At 51.0% G+C, this 11,637-nt stretch overlaps 1 long non-coding RNA gene across 1 annotated transcript; it reads right to left on the bottom strand.

Annotated features, from left to right (window-relative positions):
• Positions 1-3,429: 3,429 nt before the first annotated feature.
• On the bottom strand, positions 3,430-5,694 carry LOC119872347. Its single transcript, XR_005360396.1, has 4 exons — positions 5,484-5,694; positions 5,162-5,241; positions 4,767-4,870; positions 3,430-4,176 (listed from the first exon to the last, which is right to left on the bottom strand). It is a non-coding gene; the product is annotated as an uncharacterized LOC119872347 (long non-coding RNA).
• Positions 5,695-11,637: the final 5,943 nt, after the last annotated feature.

Here is an 11,637-nt window from a genome sequence, read left to right on the forward strand (position 1 = left end):
GCGGCGCCCGCCCGCCGCCCGCCTCGTCCCCGCGCGGCGCCCTCCGACGCGCGCCCGCCCCCTCCCGCCGGCCCGCGCCCAGCCGCGGCCGAGCCTACGCTGCGGCGGCCGGGGTCTCGCCCGCTCGGCAGTCGGCACCGGCCGCTCAGCGACGGCGGCGGCAGGAGCGCCCGGGGCTGCAGCGCCGAGCTCCGGCCGGCCCGCGCCGCCACCTCCGCCGCACGCCGACACGCACGCAAAGTAAGGGTAGAGGGCGGTGACGCCACGTCAAGTACTGGCAGCCCGAGCGGGGCGGGGCCGCGGCGTCCCGTCCTGACGTCACCACGCCGGACCGGCGGCAGAAGCCCCGCCTTCTTCCTCCTGCCCCGCAGGTTCCCAGAGTGAAGCGGGACGTTTCCGCCGCCAGGTGGCGGCATCCGCCCTGTGAGCGGCGCGTGGTTCCGGGCCAGGAGGCCTGGGGACTTGAGCGGGGGCAGTTGGGGCTGCGGGTCCCCGCTCGGCCGGAGAGGGGCGAGGGCGGGCTGCTGGGGAGCCCGGAGCCCCCCGCGACACGTTCTGCAGCCGCGCCAGGGAGTGCGGGGGCCGAGCCGCCGAGCCGCCGAGCCGCCGCCCCTCCCCCCGCGCGCCGCGGGGCCCGCCGCAGCCCTCGGCCTTCCCACGACCTTGCGGGAGCCGCCAGCCGCCAGCCGCCAGCCGCCTGCCGCCTGCCGGGGAAGGCCCGCCCGGGGACGTCGTCGGGCCGGCGGGGGCCGCGAGGGTCCGGCCCGCCAGGGCGCCCTTGCGTGGCTCCTCTGCGGGGCGGTGGCCGCAGCTCGTCCCGGGGCCGGGCGACCCCACCTGGAGCCTGCTGTCAGCCCGGGTAGCGAGTCCTTTGAGGCGTAAGCGGCCTTGGCTGAGTGCCCACGTCCTGTGTCCTGTGGAAAGTCCAGGGCCCTCCCCAAGAGTTCTGTGACTTACGGGGGGACCTAGATCTCCGTGGTCGCCCCTGGCTCTAGTTTTCTGCCTCATCTGAGGTCTTATTCACCATCCCGCTGGTGTGGCCATTTTTCAGTTCCTGCTGTCAATTCGGATATGGAACACAGCCCTGTCTGCTTTCAGCTCCCACCCCTATTCCAAAACAACTGCAAAAATAATGCCGTAACATGTAGCAGAACTTTTAATGAAGGTTTGTGGGCCACAGGGGAGAGATTACATCACACGGCAAACAATTTAAAGTCACATTTCTGAAATGTTCTGAGAAGTGATTTTGGCTACCCTGTCACCTGGGGTTTCTCCCTGGCCACACCACCGCACTAAGCTCCGCGAGCCCACTGCTGTCTAATGTGGCTTCCTCCTGTTACTCCCTTTTTAAATTTAATTTTATCTTAATTCAGTTAATTAACATATAGTGTATTATTAGGTTCAGAGGCAGTGTTCAGTGATTCATCAATTGTACATAACACGCAGTGCTCATTCCATCAGTATCCTCCTTGATACCCATCACTCAGTTACCCCCACTGTTACTCCCTTCCCATCCTTCCACCTCCCTCTCTCCTCCTTGACTGACTCTGGGAAGCCAGATTCCTCTCTACTGTGATGAGTAATTCAGGTCCTCCCAGTGCCCTTTTCTCAAGGGCTCCACCAAGCCCACCTCTTTATATCCAGAAGCCCACCAGGTCTCTGACAGGCTCAGCTCTTTGAAGAAAAGAGCTGTGCCTTGAAATGACATCTTTTTTCACTGGTTTGTGTTCAAGATTGGGGAGGGTGTGAAATACATGCCTCTTGGGGCCCCGGAAATCTTAGTCAGAGAAGCCCATGTTCCAACCGCCCCACCCCATGGGGCCACGTGTTTGAATTGGGCTTTGGAAATGGCCAATGGGGTGCATGCTTCTGCAGATCCTCATCTTCGCTGTTGGGATTCACTCAAAGGTCCCCAACTTCCCTCTCAGGGGTATTCCTGTATCAGAAGGGACAGAGAGCAGGGGGACCAGAATACCAGATTCATTCACATGGGTACCACACTGGTACCTTCCTCTTTATCTCTCAGCTGGGGCCAGGAACCATACTTGCCCACCCAGGAGTCTTTGGACCTACAGCCTAAAGTAGCTTGCAGCCCATGAGTTTGCCCAAATGTTGTCAGTGTCCAAGGATCAGAGGTGCTTGCTCAGAGAACAGAGGCAGAGCCAGTTGGAACAGAAGTAAAAACTTCATATCCCTAGAATAGGAAAGCATGTGACTTAGGCTAGCTTATTAAAAAAAAGAAAAAACAACAAAAAACAAAAAGCGCACAAAAAAGTAGATGTGTCTGTCCTCTGGATTTGATTTTTAAAATTCCCATTGTCTGAGGGCTTTGTCTCTCTGAGCCCAAATTTTGCCATGGGTCCTAGCAATCAGACTGTGAGACTCCGTGAGAGGGAGGTTCACCACTCTGACTCCTCCTGAATCAAAGTAAGAGGTTTTCCCTAACACCTCACTCATGGAATTGGCCGTTGCTGCTGCTGAGGATGCTCAAGGCAGAGTCGGTCTGAGATGAAACAATACCCTTGCAGTTTGAACCAGGAAGGAGACCAGCAGGTCTGACTCCACTTACCTGAGTGCCTGGCCCAAGGGGAGGCAGGGGAGGCTGAGCTAGGGGAACTGGGTTCTTAGAATGGAAGGCAGGAGTGATAGTACTCCCTGCCTGGAAAAAGCAGCAGACCTATGTGGTTCATGTCGGGCCAGGGCCCAGGGCCCAGGGCCTTCCTGGAAATCAGCCTGCTGCAGAGGACATGGTTGGCTGCTATTGCTCCCACCATGTGTGGACCAGGGCCCGAAGAACTCACCCAGCCAGAGAGTATGATGACATAACATGGGTGAGAACTGTTGCATGCTGCACCCTCTCCCTCCTAGATGGTCCCACTTGGCCCAGGTAGGGGGGTTGCCTCTCATGGATATCAAGAAATGACCTGTGCTCAACCTGCCTACCCACCTATCTGACTCAGCACCTCTGAGCTAAGTCAGGTAGGTGAGTCAGGGCTCTTTCTCCTGAACGGCACCATCCATACACAGATAAGAACAATGACCAGGAGCCAACGTTTGAGAAGAATAGAGCCCCAAGGCCAGGTACACCTGCTGTGTGTGCGGAGGGAAGGTGTCAAAGAGCCTAGGGACCAGAAGGGACCCTACTCTAGAAAAGAGTAGCCTGAGGGTAGAAATGAATTAGGAGATGCTGTCCCCAGAAATGTGGTGGCACTGGGGTATCACCCATAGGCTTGGTCTTGTTAATGAAATCCACTCTTCTGTCTTCCCAAAAATTTACTCTCCACATTCATTCATTCATTTTTTAAAAAATATTTTATTTATTTATTTGACAGAGAGAGAGAGAGAGAACACAAGCAGGGGGAGCAGCAGGCAGAGGGAGGAGGAGAAGCAGGCTCCCCATGGAGCAGGGAGCCCAACATGGGACTTGGGTCCTCGGATTCTGGGATCATGACCTGAGCCAAAGGCAGATGCTTAGCTAACTGAGCCATACAGGCGCCCCTCATTCATCTTTTTAAATTCACAAAATATGCGTCAAATGTTGAAGATGTGCCAGGAGCAGCACTAGATATTGGGGTTACAGAGACAAAAGACGTACTGATCTCTACCAGGGGACAGATGGTGGGGATATGGGGGAGTGGCGGTGGGGATGAGCAGGAAAAGCTTTGTAGAGGCAGCTGCTCCTTGGGCTGACTCTTGACGTAAGATAAACAGCTTGACAAGGTAGAGAAAGGATAGCATGAGAAGAGGCAGGGCAATGAAATGACTTGGTGTATTACGGGCACTGTAGGTGTTCCGGTGCAGGTGGGGCACACAGGGCAAAGTGGAACAGAGTGAGAGCTGAAGGTGGAGCCAGATCCTGCACTGCCTGGCAAGCTGTGGGTAGATGGTGCTGACATCCACCAGGATGAGGAACCTGGGAGGAGAAGCAAGGCTGGGCAGAGGGGCTGCTGAGATAAGGAGTCAGCTTCAGGCATGTTGAGCTTGATTTGTCTGTGGAGTGAACTGTCCCGGAGTCCCAGGGGATCCTGGGTTGGCACCTTTCACACCTGCTTGCTCCCTGCCAGCCTGGCTCCCAGCCAGGGTGAGCTTCCTCCTGGAGGCCTTTCACCTTCTGTAGGCTAGCCTCTCCTCTCTTTAGACCGCCAAAATGAAAGGTGCAGAAAAATTGCAGGAGATCTTGGATGACAACAGAAGCAAGGAAGCAAGGCTCAGTCAGTGGCTCTGCATTGGGTGGATTGCCTCCCATCTTCTTTCTGTCCCGGGCCCTCCATGTTGCACAACTCTGGGAGGCACCATTGACATTGTAATTGATAGGAAGGGGGCTCTGGAGCAGGACTCCCAGATTGCTCTCCGGGCCCCAAAGGGCTCCCCAAGGCAAGGCTCCTAGCTCCACCTCTGCATCTCAGGCACTGGCTCCGCAAGCATGCCTGGCTCCTGCCTCCCACTCAGCTCCTTCCGTCCCCATGTCCTCTCCCCGCCTTGTAACTCTAGCCCTTTGCGGGAAGATGGAAGTCCCCTGGGGGCCTTCTCCTCTGCTTCTTATGATCATGTTTATTATTTATTATAGTTTTGAGCATTATAGGAAAGGAAAACCTGTGAAGATAAAAATCTCTTTGCCTCAAAGTTCACTTCTCTTTCTTGGCCATTTGCAGAAGAAGCTTGCTTTTACATACCTGTGATCAGTAGGTGCATGTCACCTTGTGTTCTGCTTTGATCAGATTACAATATTTTGAAAACACATATTACCACATACAGAGATTGCTTACATGCTTGTCCTTGCCAGCATTTCCCAAGTGCTCCATCATCTTGCCATGAAAGTTGACTTCATCGCGCTCCCAGCGCTGGCCCCTGGTTTCCAACTTAGTGCAATCTGAATAAAGAGTGTGTCAGAGTAGGAGTCAGAGTGGGATAGGCTTTCAAGCAAAACAGACAAGGTTGGGTCACGGCACCCGGGTCCTGCCGGAGAGAAGGAGCAAAAATGTAAATAGTGGGGCCAATGGTCCAGGCTGTAAATAGGAACTGGGGGAAGTTACCTTTCCACCACAGGGGATGTGAGGCCCCATGCTTGGAACTCTTGCTGGCTGACTCACAGCGGGGAGCTGCGTGGTGTGGAGGGAAGCCCGGCAGAAGGACATGTGGCCCCACAAGTCTTAACTCTTACCATTTTGGCTGCTGGAATCCTGGGCCTTTCTGGGCCTCTGTTTCTTCAGGCAAAACAGGAGGATAGCTCTCCCTCTGGGGCTTGTGATGATCCAATATAATAAAATAATAAATACAAAAGAGCTTTGAACAAGTATTGTACAAATGGAAGTTACCAAAAGGTGACTCTAGCTAAAAATCTGGAGGGAAAGGTGTAATTGTCGAGAATTTGGAATTTTCACTGTGCACCGCTTCTCAGAAAGAAGAGGAGCAGCAGCAACCTGCTCATTTTGGGGAAGGTTGTCCGTGCTGGTGCTGAGTACTTGTTTATGTCAGGATCCTACCTCCTTGAGAAGTGTTGAAGTGTCCTTGTCCCAGCCATGAGCAACTGCCACTGCCCTGGCCCAGCCTGGGGTCTGGCTACTGTGTATCCAGCAGCCCCTCCAGACTTCCTCCAGTGCTATCTTCTGTGTTGGGCCACAGAGCCTGATGTATCTTTCTTTAATTTGTATTTTCCAAAACTGCAGCCCATAAAAGTTAAGGCTGAGCAAGCATCCAGTAATTGTAAACAATGTTCAATGTTCAAGGAATCTGTTTTGTTTTGCTGGTTCTTTGTGCTACTTTGTGTACTTTCCTGTAAGAGAGAGAGAGAGAGAGAGAGAGTGGTAAGGAGTTTACCAAAAAAGCAGATTCCAGAAATTGTGAAACTGGCCTTGGGCATCAGCCTGCGCCCAGGTCTTTGCCAGTTATTTATTAAGCACACACTTTGTGTCAGGGTATGTGCCAGATGCCAGGGAGCCTGCAGTCAACCAGACATTGTTCCTGTCCTCATGGGGCTTAGAGTCAATGGTGGGACTTTGTCACAAAATCCACCCATACCTTTCCATGGAGGGGCCTCCATCCTCGCTTGCTCCATGTGTCCCACCTTGCAAAGTCCTTTTGAGAAGTGAACTGCATTTACCATGCCAGACCCCAGGGCAGGGAGGAGGATGGCAATCCAACTCCAGAGTTCACGTCGACTTAGCCACCCTTGGCTTTGTCCTGAGTCTTTTAGAAGTTTCTGGAATACTGTCTCCCTGGCATATATCCTGTCCTAAGACGATGGAGAGTGGGCTGGTGAGGCGGAAGTGCCAGCTTGCTGGGACCAGAGACTGCACTGCCTGTCTGCTCCGCCTCTCACTTGGCACTGGCTCCCCACCTGCACCGGCCACCTGCCCCTAGCGCTGGAAGTGGTCTCAGATTTGGAAGAGACAAGAGGTTTGCCAGGTTGATGAGATCTGCTGTTGGGGGCTCAGAGAGGGATTTGCCTTGGCCGGAAGGGCACTGGGGCTGGATGCAGTGGGAGAGCCAGATGCTGCAGCTCCCTAAGTCTCTGGTGGCCCGGATCCTGCCCCTTTTGCCCCAAAGGCCCTGCCCCGCTGCCGTTGGCTTGTTGGAGTGGGAGCAGTGTGGTCAGCCGTCTCTTTGGAGGCTGCTGCTGGGTGGGAGCCCGCCTTCCTCACCCTCTCTGATGTGCAGGGCGGGCCCCATTGCATCACCCTTGGAGCCTCTGCTCCTGGCTTTGCAGCCAGCTGGGCCCCTGGAGGAGGGACTCTCCCTGTTTTTCAACAAACCCTTAACCATTTCAGCCTCCCAGGCCTTCCTAGAGCCGACCTAGATTCCCAGCGCTGCCCCTCACAGCCTTCTGTGTGATCTCGCCAGCCTCTCTTCTGCTCTGTGATGCCCAGAAGCTCTGCTCAGGCGGCCTTCTGAGGGCCGAGGGCTCCACCTTAGGCTTTGTGAGCCTGGACTCTTCCCCAGGAAAAGAGTTAACCTCCCTCATCCCCACCCTCAGCATTTGTCCCATTCTGCAGCAGTGAGGAAAGGCTCCTCGGCCTCTCACATGAGCTCATGCCACTTCCACACTCCAAACAGAGCCCGGACAAAGGGTCAACACCACATTTTAGACCAAGAGCAACAGTGAGGCCCAAGTGGAGACCAGGAGCTTGGACAGTAACCTGTCTCCACAGCCCTTCCAACCATTTTCTGCAGACCTGCTTGGGCCTTCGACCCCCCCCCCCCTCCGCCCCAGGGACCCAGGAAAGGGGTAGGTGGGGCTAGGGTTCTAAGGGACCCACGGGGCCCTGATGGAAGAGTCCCTAGTACACAATGTTTCCCTGTTCCCGCTTGGGTGGTGGGGAGAGGAGGGAGGCAGAGAGGGCCTTCCAGGCAGTGAAGCCCAGGCCACATTCCCGCTCAGCCCTTTTATCTCGCTGCCCCAGCACTCCTTTCATTGCCCCACCCATTCCAGGGCCTGAAATAGTCTGAAACTTGAGCCAAGCCTAGGCGCAGATCCCAATTTTAGTTCCACAACATTTGGCTGTACCTAACTCGCAGCATCCTGGGCTGGGGCCTGTGGGGGACACAGAGAGGAGTGAGGCCCAGCCCCTGCCCTCAGGGAGCTTGCAAATGTACCCTGATGACTGTAGTCACAGGCAGAAGAGGCCAGAGGAAGAGGAAAGAAAGAGGCTTTCTTTGGGGGCGGCCTCCTGGAGAGTCCTTCTTGTTGAATTTAAAAGGGCCCCTCGGATTTCCTTTCCACAGGCAGGAGGGATGGCCACTCATTCTAGAGGAACAGCAAGAGCAAAACTCTGGAGGGATAAAACTCAGAGTATGTTCTGGAACACAGCCCATAATCTAGTTTGACTGGAGCACATGGGAGAACACTGAGCTGCTTATGGTTTCCATGAATAGGTCATTTAGTTTACTGGTGAGTTGTCTTGACTTCTACAGGCTGAGGACTCCAAGAGGCAAGGACTTATAGGTCCACAGAACTTTACAGACTGGAAAATGGAGGCACAGGGAGGTAAAAGAACTTGCTCGGAGTTAGAAAGCACAGTATGACAGAGAGAGGACTGGAACCAGGGTCCCCTACTCCTGTCCAGTTCTGGTCTCTTAATCCAAAGAGCTTAATCCGTGGAGCTGACCGGCCAAGCAGACTTTGCCACTGCTTACCAGGCCAAGAGATGTTTGAAATGAACAGCCAGTGATCAAGGATGAACCAAGATTTAGCCACACAAATGTCTCTCATATTGTGGTGCATAAGTGAGGAATGAATAGGTCTGTGACACTTGATGGGGAAGAAATGCCAATATTTTTTATTTTGCCAGGTTTATTTCAATCTGATCACAAGGCCCATCCACAGTTGGTGAGAAGTTTAAAATCATTATTAGGTCCTCATCCCCTGGTCCATTGGATTAAAAACAAAACCAAAAAACCCCCAAACAAAAATCCCCAAACAAGCAAACGAAAGTTTTGATCTTGTAAAACAGGGCAGCTGGTCCTTATCCAGTGGAAATAGCGACAGTTACATCTGCTTCTTGTATACATGCTGAATGCTGGTCCTTCCTGTCTGTGAATACTGCTTCCTCCTCATAGCCATCCCACACCAGGTTTCACCACCTGAAGGGTGCGGGGTCAGGGACTATGTGTTCCAGCTGGACAACTTCTACTTGTGGACACCTGCGATCTCGCACCTTCTTCTCAGGTACTGGAAGTCACTGTCCCACAGGTAAGGCTTCTGCTCCCCCATTGGAAAACCATCTCCTTTCCCCTTGACCTTCAGGACTGGAAGCTCTGGCCACCCTTCTGGGAGGATGTGGGGAAAATACTTCACATTCTTTCCTGAAGAGTCTATGGCCGAGAAAACCACATATAGCTTATTTCTCAATCACATTATCCCATCACATTAAATGTCCAATTAATCACCCCTTCCTACTTCCAACAGCAAAAGAAAAGTACAGCATTAGGGTACCAAAAATATGGTCAAGGCCATATCATGCAAGAATGCTTAATGACTTGGAAAGATGCTCATGATAAAATTGCTAGCTGAAAATGGCAGCTTTTAAAACAACATTACGGTGTTGTAGGTGGAGAGAGACTCAGTTTTCCACCCATGAATGGTGAAAACCCAGCTCCTGCCCACTGTGTGTCTCTCCTGAGTGTCTTCTCTACTTTTACGCAGAATATTTTGTTTCTGGTCACCAAATGTGTAGAGGTTTTTCACCACAATAAATGACTCCTTGCCACACCAGCCGGGTTCCCACAGTTCAACCCAATCCCACCACCATCTACCAGGAGACAGCGTCAAATCCCACATGTTAAGGGCTCAGCCCCACAACACTGAAACCCCCACCGCCCCCAGCCCCACTTCAGATGCCAGCTGCATGCTTAGGCTGTCACTTGTGCTTCTGACCAGGCAGCTGTGGACCAGAGATTCCAATGACCCCTCCTTGGGTTTGAGCTGTTCACAGAACTCAGAGAAACACTGACTTATATTTGCCAGTTTCTTATAAAAGGAACACCCAGATGGAAGAGATGCCCAGGGCGAGGTATGTGGGAAGGCACATGGAACTCTTCCATGCTTTCTCCGAGGGCCGTTCTCCCTGCCATCTTCATGTGTTCATCAACCTGAAAGCTTTCTGAGTCCGTACTTGTGGGAATTGATGAACTTTTTACCACAAGAGTATGATCGATCATTAGCTCTACTTTCAGCCATACTTTCTCGAAGAGCTTGAAAATTCTGAGCTTCCAATCATGGCTTGCTCTTTCTAGGCACCCGCCCCTACCCAGGAGGAGGAGCTCACCAGTAGTCACTTTACTAGAATGACAGTGGCTCCTAGGGCTCTCATCATATGGGAAATTACAAGGGTTTTAGGAGCCAGGGATGGGGGCTGGGGGCAGTGGCCGATATATATTTTCTATCATCTCTCAAGTGCAAACCAATGTTTGGATGAATGTCAAATCGTGTATTTATACAAAGAAAAAGATAACTGAAAAGATAAACACCAAAATGCTATTTCCTCTCTGAGGCAAGATTATAGGTCATTCCTGTTTTCTCATTCCTATGTGATCTCATTTTCTAAAAACTTGACAATAAGTGCAATAAATGAGCAATTTGAATAAAAACATAATTTTGTTTTTTAAAAGATTTTATTTATTTATTTGAGAGAGAGAGAGCATGAGCAGAGTGAGGGGCAGAGAGAGAAGCAGACTCCCTGCTGAGTAAGGAGCCAGATGTGGGGCTGGGATCATGACCTGAGCCGAAGGCAGCCACCTAACACGCTTAACCATCCAGGCACCCTTAAACATGTAAGTTTATTTATTTATTTATTTTTAAACATGTAAGTTTAAATGATAAAAGTAATGTATACTCGTAAAAAGAAATCTAAGCAAACAGATGAATGTGCAACAAAAATGAAAATCTTCTTTCCCTATGCATGCAAGCACTCCGGGCTTTGTATTTGTTGTATTTTCATAGGTGGGCTTTTTTATTGCATTAAAAAGCTATTCATATTATTCTATAACCCCTCTTGTGACAGCTACCTAGTAAAGTTGAGATTATAATGATACCTACTACCTTGTTGGTGGTTTTGTCACAACTAAATGAGCTCATATATGTAAAAGAGTTAGAGCCAAGAGCCATGCCTGGTATAGAAAAAGCACTACCTGGTGGCACCCGGGTGACTCAGTCGGTTGGGTGTCTGCCTTCAGCTCAGGTCAGGATTCCAGGGTCCTGGGATCAAGCCCTGCATCGGGCTCCTTGCTCAGAGAGGAGCCTGCTTCTCCCTCTCCCTCTTCTTGCTGCTCCCTCAGCTTGTGCTCACTCTCTCTCTGTCAAATAAATAAATAAATCTTTTTTAAAAAGCACTGCCTGAATCTCAACTATTTTATTATGTTTTTTATTTGATTTTCCACACTATTTCATAGATATCCATCCACATTAAGACTATCAACTTAATAGGAAAAAATTAAGAATTGTGGTTTTTTAAAAAAAATTAAAACAAATGAATAGCTGACTTCTCATCTATTCCTTTCATCACTTGGAGAGGGGCTGCATGGTGGAAAGTTGCCCCTTTACCTACTTTCATGTTGATGACCTGGCCGGTCTTCACCTCAGTGATCATGAGCCCTTAGATGGGCAATATATTCAGCTAAATGCATGCTACCTACAGGCCTGGGGTTATCTGAACTATTGTATCTTTCTGGAGAGAAGGAAGCAGAAACTCCCTAAGCCCTCAGGAAATCAATGTATAGATCATCTTCCACTAATGATGGGGTCGTGTCTCAATAAACCCATAATAAGTCAAAAATACCTAAGTTGAAAATGCATTTAATACACCTAAACCACTGAATGTCATAGCTTAGGCAAGCCTACCTTAAACATGCTTGGAACACTTACATTACCTAGAGTTGGACACAATCATCTAACATAAGCCTATTTTATAGCAAAGTGTCAAATATCTCTTGTAATTTAGTGAATAACGTACTGAAAGTGAGAAAAAGAATAGCTGTATGGACACAGAATGGTTTTAAGTGTAAGGCTTGTTTACCCTTCATGATCACGTGGCTGACCAGGAGCTGTGGCTGGCTGCTAGTGCCCAGCACCATGAGAGAAGATTGTAAGGTCTCTAGCTAGCCCTAGAAAAGATAAAAATTCAAAGTACAGTTTCTACTGAA

Source organism: Canis lupus, chromosome 6 (genome assembly GCF_011100685.1).
Source record: "Canis lupus familiaris isolate Mischka breed German Shepherd chromosome 6, alternate assembly UU_Cfam_GSD_1.0, whole genome shotgun sequence".
NCBI lineage: Eukaryota > Metazoa > Chordata > Mammalia > Carnivora > Canidae > Canis > Canis lupus.